Below are 9,632 nucleotides of genomic sequence, written 5' to 3'. Positions count from 1 at the left end.
TAAAAGTTGAACTTAACATATGAGGATTTATCTCAAGTCTCAAATCTTTGTGGACTCACACATGAAGAAACTTCACTGAAACCAGCCAGAAAAAAAGGTGACACGTTAATGCAGGTGATACATGTGATGCCTTGATTACCAGTGATGAGATGATCCTATAGTACGCCTTGTTATAAGGCTTTATGTTACCCGGCAACAAGAGAGCCGATGACATTGCTGCTCTTCTCATCCGATTTCTGGAGGACCACGATTGTCTGGACAAATAGAACAGCGTTTGGTAAGTGAAACTGCTTTTGTTTTCTTTACATCTGCAGTGTGTTAATTTTGCCTATCGTGTCGTTTATGGATAGTGTTCCCTGATGTAAATAATATTTGAATGGCCCTTGCTCTTTAGTGTGAGCGTTGCTGGATTGTTTTGTCACGTTTTGTTGTAAATATATGTGACTGGTTCTTGTGAGTTCGCTCTTGTCATTGTGGTAATTACATAGATTTTGACCATATGCATTGTCCGTTAATTACGAAGCATACCGTCCTGCGTGGGTTTAGGGTCCGGACAATTGAATCTGTTTGGGCTGTTTTCTTTTACAAACAAGAATGATGGTCTGGAGAAATGGGGATTGTGTGGCGATTGCTTAGCCCTGTTTGAATCAGTTGGGAACAGCTGCCTAAACGCTGCGGGGAGAATGTGGCGTGAGTTTGTGCGTGTTGTTTTCCTTACTAAGCTAGTTTAGCATAGCCTCGCAGAACATACGTGCCTCAGCTGTGTTTTGTTTTGCTTCCGGGGTCAGGCGCTGACCCGGAAACTAAACAGACAGACAGACCGGTGTCTCCACCGAAATCTTTATATTTACTTCTGCATTTTCCAAATGCACTAGTATTATTGTTCGGTTTATAAGCCTCGTACCGAACGGTTTAATACGAATACGTGATGTTACACACCTAGAAACAAATAACCGTAGCTGTGGCGCCATCCTGAGGTTATTAGGTGGTAAGACGGCACATACATTATAATGTGTTATGATTGTGCTTATAAAGCATTAAAGACATGAATTTCATATATGAAAGACATTTATTATTTTACAGTGATAAACGTAAGCATTTTTAACCAATAAATAATTTGTATCAACTCATTTATCAGAAAGTAAAAATAAAGTAAAAATATCTGCTGGTAAACTGAAGTAAAAACATAAAAAAAACTGACTATGATCTCTAATATGAACGTGTCTGTTTATGTTAACTCTTGTGGACACAAACGACTGATCTGATGACTGCAGAGAATGATGGACATTTATTGAGCAACAGTGAAAAGGTTTACACGTGCACAGTAACAGAGCGAGCTAACTGGCCGTCTCTGCATCTTTCAGACTTCCACTAATCTGGCGGTGGTGGAACTGAGACAGGGAGGGGCGCTCTCAGTTTGGGAGAGGAGCAGCAGGAGTCGGTGGCGAATGTGCAGGATGTGGAGGAGGACAAAGCATCTCTGGTACACAGCTCTGGTAGAAGGGATCGTCCTCATCGGCTCTCTATCAGCTCCTTGTGGATCTGGATGTGAAGTCCAACAGGGTCTGGAGGAAACCACAAAGAACATGTGTTGTATTGAAATAACACGCATCACCAACCCTCCATTAAAAAAAATCAGATGAGCTGAAGAAGCACAGCTGCACACTGAGACACTACCAAATATCTCACACTGCTGAACATCTGGCTGATCAACTCTACCTTGAGTTGAGGAGGAAGAAGAGCGCTCTCTGGTCCATGAAGTTCAGCATCACAGTCAGTCAATGTGTGGAAATAGCTGTGAGGAGAAGAAGGATGTAAACAGAAAGGCAGCTTTACTTCTTCAGCCCAGACATGTTATTATGACACAGCTATGTTTCTGTTTGTTATCTGAGAGGTGATATTTACGAGTGTGTCTCTGGTCCTTGCTGTTCCTCTATGGTCTTCACATGGCAATAGGAGAGGAGGCAGCAGTGCAGGTTGATGGAGGAGGCTTCAGGTGGAGCTAGAGTCATCTGGTAGCGTCTTCAGGTGGAGGCCGAGGTTGATGGCTGCAGGTGAAGGTTCAGGCGGCAGGTGTCTGCGAGGATCTGCAGGTGGAGGCAGCAGCAGTGATGGTTGTTGGTAGAGCCTGTAATTGGAGAAAACAGATGGATATTCAATTCAATTCAATTAATTGTTGTATAGCCCAAAATCACAAATTACAAATTTGCCTCAGAGGGCTTTACAATATGTACACATTTGACATCCTCTTGTCCCGGAACCCTCACATCGGAACAGGAAAAACTCTCCCAAAAAAAACCTTTAACGGGGTAAAAAAAGGAAGAGGCCTGTGGGAGAGCAACAGAGGAGGGATCCCTCTCCCATGATGGACATAAGTGCAATAGATGTCATAACAGAATTACAACACATTCAATGAAATTACAACACATTGATTATATCAGATAATAGGCAGACAGCTAAAGGAAAAGCCTAAATTCGGCAAATTCAAAAGTAATGTCGCAAAGCCACACAGCTCTCAGAGTACAAGTCCAAAGAGCTCCCAGTGTTACAGATGTGGTGGTATGCCCCACCCTGAAAACGAGTGCCCTGCTAAGGATGCAGAGTGCCGTTCCTGTGGGAATAAAAGGTCACTACCAGCGTGTGTGCCTTGCTGGTAAAGCCGTGCTTGGTCTTGAGGAAGAGGAGGAGAGTTTCTTTCTCAGCTCTGTGACATCTGATGCTGATCCATGGACTGTTGATATAGACGTTAAGGACAAAACTTTCACTTTCAAACTTGACACCGGAGCGGATGTCACTGTTTTAAAACAGTCTGTTTTAAGAGCATTCTTTCCAATGCACAGCAGACTGTGCTCCAGAAGGCAGAGAAGCCTTTACTTGGTCCAGGACGGATTCCTCTAGATGTGTTGGGGTTCACTAGACTGCTGCTGAGGATAGGAGCCAAGCAAACCATGGCAAAGGTCTATGTGGTCAAAAACCTGCGCATGCCATTGTTGCCAGCCATAGTGGCCCTTACTCATTCGTGTTGACAGCATAGACATGGCGACCCTAAAGTCAAGCTACCCCAGGCTATGCAGTGGCCTAGGGGAGGTACAACGTTATGAGATAGAAAGTCGAAATTATCAGATAGAAAGTCAAAGTTATGAGACAGAAAGTTATGAGATAAAAAGTTAAAGATGGATAGAAAGTCTCGAACTTGAAGGATAACAGAATCTATAACTGTAGGATGGTCTTAAAATGCTAAACATTATTAGCCTTGCAGTTCTCTCCTGAACGCTTGGTCACTTGAAAAGAAGGATTTCACATCCTGCTTCGCTCTTCACGTCGTGCTAGCTTTCTCTGGAGTACAGTGTCTTCTAGTGGCTTTAGTGGCAACATCATTGTTCCCACTAGGTCAGTCACTTATAAAACTATTGCTGGAATAAACAAGTGTGCTCACTTTATAACATATTGGCTGTGCATGAAAACAAAATGCATAACAATGTGACAACACATTGGTGGGCATCACACTCACAACATGTTATCTTTGTGCTAATCATCATATGGGCCTTGACAGGTTGCACACTCCAGTCTGACCCATTAAAGTGCTCACTATTCCCACTCCAACGACAGCGATGCCAACAAACAATCCTGCTTTCAGTATACCTTTGGCACAGCGAAACCACTGTGTGGTCCGAGTCTCAGCAGCTGGAGCCGGCAAGAGGCTCTCTTCAGACTTGACATCATTGTCATGCTTAGACCACTTTAGCTCCTGCTCAAGGTTATTAATTTGGGCCGACTTAACATCATTGTCATCCTTAGCTCCCTGCTTAGCTCACTTTAGCTCCTGCTCAAGGTTATTAATTTGGGCCGACTTAACATCATTGTCATCCTTAGCTCCCTGCTGAGCTCTCTTTAGCTGCTGCACAAGGTCATTGATTTGGGCCGACTTGACATCATTGTCATTCTTAGCTCCCTGCTTAGCTCACTTTAGCTCCTGCTCAAGGTTATTAATTTGGGCCGACTTAACATCATTGTCATCCTTAGCTCCCTGCTTAGCTCTCTTTAGCTGCTGCTCAAGGTCATTGATTTTGGCCGACTTGACATCATTGTCATCAGCTTCCTGCCTAGCTGTATTTAGCTGCTGCGAAAGGCCATAGATTTGGGCCGACTTGACACTATTGTCATGCCTACCCACCTTTAGCTCCTGCTCAAGGACATTGATTTTGGCCGACTTGACATCATTGTCACGCTTAGACCACTTTAGCTCCTGTTCAAGGTCATTGATTTGGGCCGACTTGACATCATTGTCATCCTTAGCTCCCTTTAGCTCCGGTTCAAGGCCATTGATTTGGGCCGACTTGACATCATTGTCATGTTTAGACCACTTTAGAAACTGCCCACGTTTATTCATTTGGGCCGACTTGACATTATTGTCAAGCCTAGCTCCCTGCTGAGCTCTCTTTAGCTGCTGCACAAGCTCATTGATTTGGGCCGACTTGACATCATTGTCAACCTTAGCTCTCTTTAGCTGCTGCACAAGCTCATTGATTTTGACCGACTTGACATCATTGTCATCCTCAGCTCCCTGCTTAGCTGTCTTTAGCTGCTGCACAAGGCCATTGATTTTGACCGACTCGACATCATTGTCAACCTTAGCTCTCTTTAGCTGCTGCTCAAGGCCATTGATTTTGGCCGACTTGACATCATTGTCAACCTTAGCTCTCTTTAGCTGCTGCTCAAGGTCATTGATTTTGGCCGACTTGACATCATTGTCATCCTTAGCTCCCTGCTTAGCCCTCTTTAGCTGCTGCACAAGGCCATTGATTTTGACCGACTTGACATCATTGTCAACCTTAGCTCCCTGCTTAGCTCTCTTTAGCTGCTGCTGAAGGTCATTGATTTTGGCCGACTTGACATAATTGTCATCCTTAGCTCCCTGCTTAGCTCTCTTTAGCTGCTGCTCAAGGTCATTGATTTTGGCCGACTTGACATCATTGTCATCCTTAGCTCCCTGCTTAGCTCTCTTTAGCTGCTGCTCAAGGTCATTGATTTTGGCCGACTTGACATTATTGTCATCCTTAGCTCCCTGCTTAGCTCTTTTTAGCTGCTGCGCAAGGTCATTGATTTGGGCCGACTTAACATCATTGTCATCCTTAGCTACCTTTAGCTGCTGCGCAAGGTCATTGATTTGGGCCGACTTAACATCATTGTCATCCTCAGCTACCTTTAGCTGCTGCTCAAGGTTATTAATTCGGACCTGCTGATTCAACATTTGACGCTCCCTAAATTGATTAATTTGTGCCGGATTCATATTTATTTATTCAAATAAGGAAGGAATAAATAGCTGTACTGTGTGTCTTGAAAGTTCTCAATAACTGTGGACAAAGTCTGGGGTAGGTAGGCTTTATAGTTTCTTTGCCTTTGATCTGGACAAATGATTGTGCCTTTCATCTCTTTGTGACGTCATGCCGTTCTAGAGTCTGTTTTGCCTTTCATCTTGAGAATCTTGAGTCATTCTATGCGCCAGCTGTGGCCATTCGGAGACCGGGCGGCCGCTGGCAGACCCGCTGCGGGATGTTTTCCATGCTAAATCCCTTGTGTAGACTAAATTACTATCGCCGGTGATGAGTGATTTATTTATTCATGCTGTGCGTCAGATCGCATTCCTGTAAATTGTGCGATGATATCGTTAGCCAACATGCGTCTTCTGCAACGTCCTTATTCTCTGATTATAGCTTATCCTCTTCACTTGATTCTAGCCGAGGTTTCTAGACCGTCTGGTCCATACATTAGAGCAGAGGTAGCCAACACGGTGCCCGCGGGCACCCTGTCGCCCGCAGGGACCAAGTGAGTCGCCCGCAAGACATGTTCTAAAAATAGCACTAGTCATTATGGAGCTCCGTCTAAAATTGTAGTTGTTGTTCTTTTTTTAATCAAAAACGCTTGCAGAGAGTTAAGAGTTGGGTACCCGGAGGCGCACGGCGGACAGCCGGGACGAGGCTGGCGGACCACACTAGGTTTTCAGGTTCTGAATGGCGGGCGCATCCCGTTGGTGCCAGACGCGAGCTGCGAGCGCACCCCGTCGTCAGGTCCGTAAATCCTCGGAACAGGCCGCGGGGCAACAACTCAGGGGTGGCGGGGGTAGAGGCGAGGCAACACAATCCGACCGAAAAGGCCCAGACTAGAGGTTTGAACGCGGGTAGCCCTTCGTACTACTCAGTACTACTCAGTACCCTTGAAGTAGCTCTCAGTTTCAAAAAGGTTGGTGACCCCTGCATTAGAGGGAGAAGGAGGCGAACTGTTGCTGCGCCTGCACGACTTCATTCGTACACTCACTCTTTCTGTTGTATTGAGGACAAACCGATAAGCCAGAGATGGACTTGCTGCTGCAGGACTAGGGGAAAAACGTCTTGCATTCCGAGGTAAGTCAGGCATCATGATGGACAGACGTATTTTTCTTGAATCAAGTTACCTTTCAAAAACATTAAACGTTATTATATTTCAAGTTAGATCGATTGTTTGTATTATTATCTTCTATTTTCAGGTAGTCGTACTGATCCAGATGACTTTAGAGAATTTATTTTAGAGGCATATCCAAAACTCAGACAAGGGGGAGGATTTGAGTTGCTCAAAATCTCTGGAACAACACGAAGTCGCCAAATGGTGTGTTACATCATTTATTCCAATAAATTGTTGCTCTCTACATATCAACTCATCCAGTATTAATTGGAATAATTTAAAAACTATTTTTAGATTGGAAAATTCTTTCAAATCCCAGTGAAGCAGCAAAGAGATTCAAAGAAGACATTTTAAGCCAGCATGCAACTAGAAAATCATTATATCTTACCATGGATCTTGGAGACAGTGCAGAGGACAGTCCTTTCTTTTTATAAGATGGCTAATGTTGAGTGGGCTTGCCCCTTGACATGCACACTCGAGGGTAAATTGGTTACACACGCAAAACTAAAGGTAAAAAATTATCATCTATTCATTTAACTGATGTCTGTACTGTGTATTTTGCTTTTTCAGGAGATCCAGCAATTGGTGATGACGTGACTCGCCATTTCTTTGCAAGCAGTGAATATTCACTTTGGCTGACGGCTGGTTGTCAGCTATCAGGCTCTGTGTTTGGTTTGTAGAAAATACCTAAAACCTTAAAAAAACAAACAAATGTGACGCAGCTGCTGTGGCCCTGTAGGTTTCTACAGGATCACCCAAAGTATTCAGTGGCTGATTGATATTTCCTTACTAATTCTGTATGAAAGTTTGAATGTCTATGTCCTTTACATTCTGCACTATCAATGTTCTTTCACTTTTCTCTTTTAATTGAAGTACCAGGAGGAACTCTTCTTTTTGAGGGGGAACAAGATCATCTGATTCCCTCCACTTGGCATTACCTTTTGGAGAGTGACTTCTTTGTTGCTGCTGGCCGAATGCTTGGTCATTCATTCCTCCATAATGGGCCATGCCTTGGAGGACTCAGCCCAGCTATCCTGCATGTGCTCTTTGGTGGATCCCCAGAAGAAGCCATAATAGATATTAAGGACTGTGCTGACCTTGACATCCGTGAAACAATCAAAGTGGTAAAATACATTTTTCCAGTAAGATTTGAATGATAAAAATTCGGGGCAAGGACAATAAAAGTAATACCTGATGTCAGCAATTTTTCTCAGATATTTATAATGCCACAATCACATAATTTACTAATTTAAACCAGCAGGGGGTGCTGAAGCAATATTAAAACCATAAACGTAAGTCCATTTCTTTAAAACATGTGATTATAGTGACGGATGTCATCATGTGAAATGTGTTTTTAGAGCAAACACAGTTTTAACAGGTTCCCAACATGCTGTTTAAAAGGGATACAAAATGACATTATTTGGGATGTGGTTTGAGACCAGTGGGTGTCAACCACGTGAGATTCTGGAGGCTCTTTCCACTTCACAACTTACTCTGGTAAGATTAAAGTCAACAAAGCTCTCAACTGGCTCATTGATTCATTAACAATGGCTGATAACTTGCCCTCTAAATTGCTGTAACATATGTAAATCTCTCTGAAACTCATTTATATCTGTTTTTTATCCTCCATTTCTGTCAATTCCTCACATTCCATCTTACCTCTCCTTATCTCTCCGTTACCATTCTTGCCAATTATATCCACATCTTCACCTCTGCTCCCGGTTTCCTCTCCTCCTACCAGGCAGACCACCTGGTGCGGCGAGGTCGCCCCTTGGTGCAGCAGGAGTCTGTGGATCTGGACGTCCCGGAGGAAAAGATTCCTAAAAGAGCATCGACCGAGATACTGGAGGCTGAGAGGCTGGAGGATCTAGAGACATGCATGGTAGGCGTGGGTGGAACCGTGTGTTTTAACTGTCCGTGATTTATTTCATGTATTATTATCTAGGCACCTCGTGTTTTTCATGCGACTCAAATTACATTTATTAATTAAATGTTCGATTTAGTTGTATGACGCAAACTACAACCTAATACCACCCTCTACTGGAAAAAAATAGACCTTGGCTACTCTACATTTGCCAAAGACAATTGAGGATAGAATTTACTATTAATTTAAAGAATTGTCTCGATGTTCAGTAAATATCAGAACAGAACTTTTTGCAAAATGCTAAAAACCTGTTTTGCTTTTATAGTTGGCATTTCAGGTTGGTTCATTTGTACTCTATGAGGGCAGATATGTGTGTGTGTGGAGACGTACCTGAGTCTTATTGTTTCCTCATCACCTACCACTCTTTCAAATGTAGTCAACCCTTGGAACGGTTGCTTTTCACCACGTTTGTTTTGTTGATTTTTGTGTTGATGTAATAATGTGTGTGAGTTGGGATGTACAGTAAATGCAGGCTGCAGTCAACAGGAAGCTGCATGTTCTTCGGTCTCTGGTCCTGTCTGTTTCTCTGGTGTCTTGCCCCTCTTTTCATCTTATATCCCTCTCTGTCCTATTCACCTCTACTTTTACAAGAACACCAGCTATCTTTCTTTTGTCTTCACTAGGCTTTACTATGTGTTGTCTTTCTTCCTCTTCAATCTTCTTTTCCTCTGTTCTTCCTTCTCTTTCCACCTTTGCTCCATGGAGATTTTGTGCTGCACCAGTGTAAGTAATTCTCGACTGTCCCTCTAAACTCTCTTTTCAATTCACTTTCTGCTCACGCTGCTCTTTTCCTTTTCTGTCTGTCGTTGCTGCGCCGGCTTGCTTCACATTTCTCTGTGCTACAACACAAAGAGCCTCACGTATTTTAATATTTAATCCTGGTGATGTATTTTAAAGATGGTGTAGAAAAGCTACACTACGAGTATCGTAGGACGCATTTATCTATTACTTCCTCACTCACTCTCCAAATTATTTAACATAGTTGAATACTGATATTTGAAAATTAACTTTTTTGTTATGCATCCAGCCACATTGCACTGTTTCTCTCCACTCAATGCACTATGTGCGTCATCACCACCTTGTAAATGTGGATCACAGCACAATATAATATGCAACATCATAATAAGTACCGTCTAAAAAAACATAATAAGTAACTCTATAATTTGTTAATAATTACATGATGATGTCTGGTCTTAGTACAAACTATGAAATCTAGTGTAGTTAAAATAAGATGTGGACAGAATCCCAAATAGCCACAGAGTTAGCTGAT

The 9,632-nt window shown here is 43.0% G+C and overlaps 1 long non-coding RNA gene across 7 annotated transcripts; it reads left to right on the top strand.

The window, feature by feature from the left end:
- LOC142938114 (uncharacterized) lies at window positions 1-8,339 on the top strand. 7 transcript variants are annotated; one of them, XR_012949528.1, is made up of 4 exons: window positions 327-988; window positions 1,365-6,642; window positions 6,733-6,919; window positions 7,009-8,339. It is a non-coding gene; the product is annotated as an uncharacterized LOC142938114 (long non-coding RNA). The 7 variants fall into 7 exon arrangements; XR_012949530.1 differs by having other exon boundaries at window positions 1,365-6,919; window positions 7,009-7,110; window positions 7,312-8,339; XR_012949526.1 differs by having other exon boundaries at window positions 328-988; window positions 1,365-6,401; window positions 6,524-6,919.
- The last annotated feature ends 1,293 nt before the right edge of the window (window positions 8,340-9,632 follow it).

The sequence above is a fragment of the Anarhichas minor genome, unplaced genomic scaffold (assembly GCF_050575085.1).
Source record: "Anarhichas minor isolate MPS153535 unplaced genomic scaffold, ASM5057508v1 ptg000080l, whole genome shotgun sequence".
In the NCBI taxonomy this organism is placed as follows: Eukaryota; Metazoa; Chordata; class Actinopteri; order Perciformes; family Anarhichadidae; genus Anarhichas; species Anarhichas minor.
This window is presented reverse-complemented; position numbering and strand designations above follow the sequence as displayed.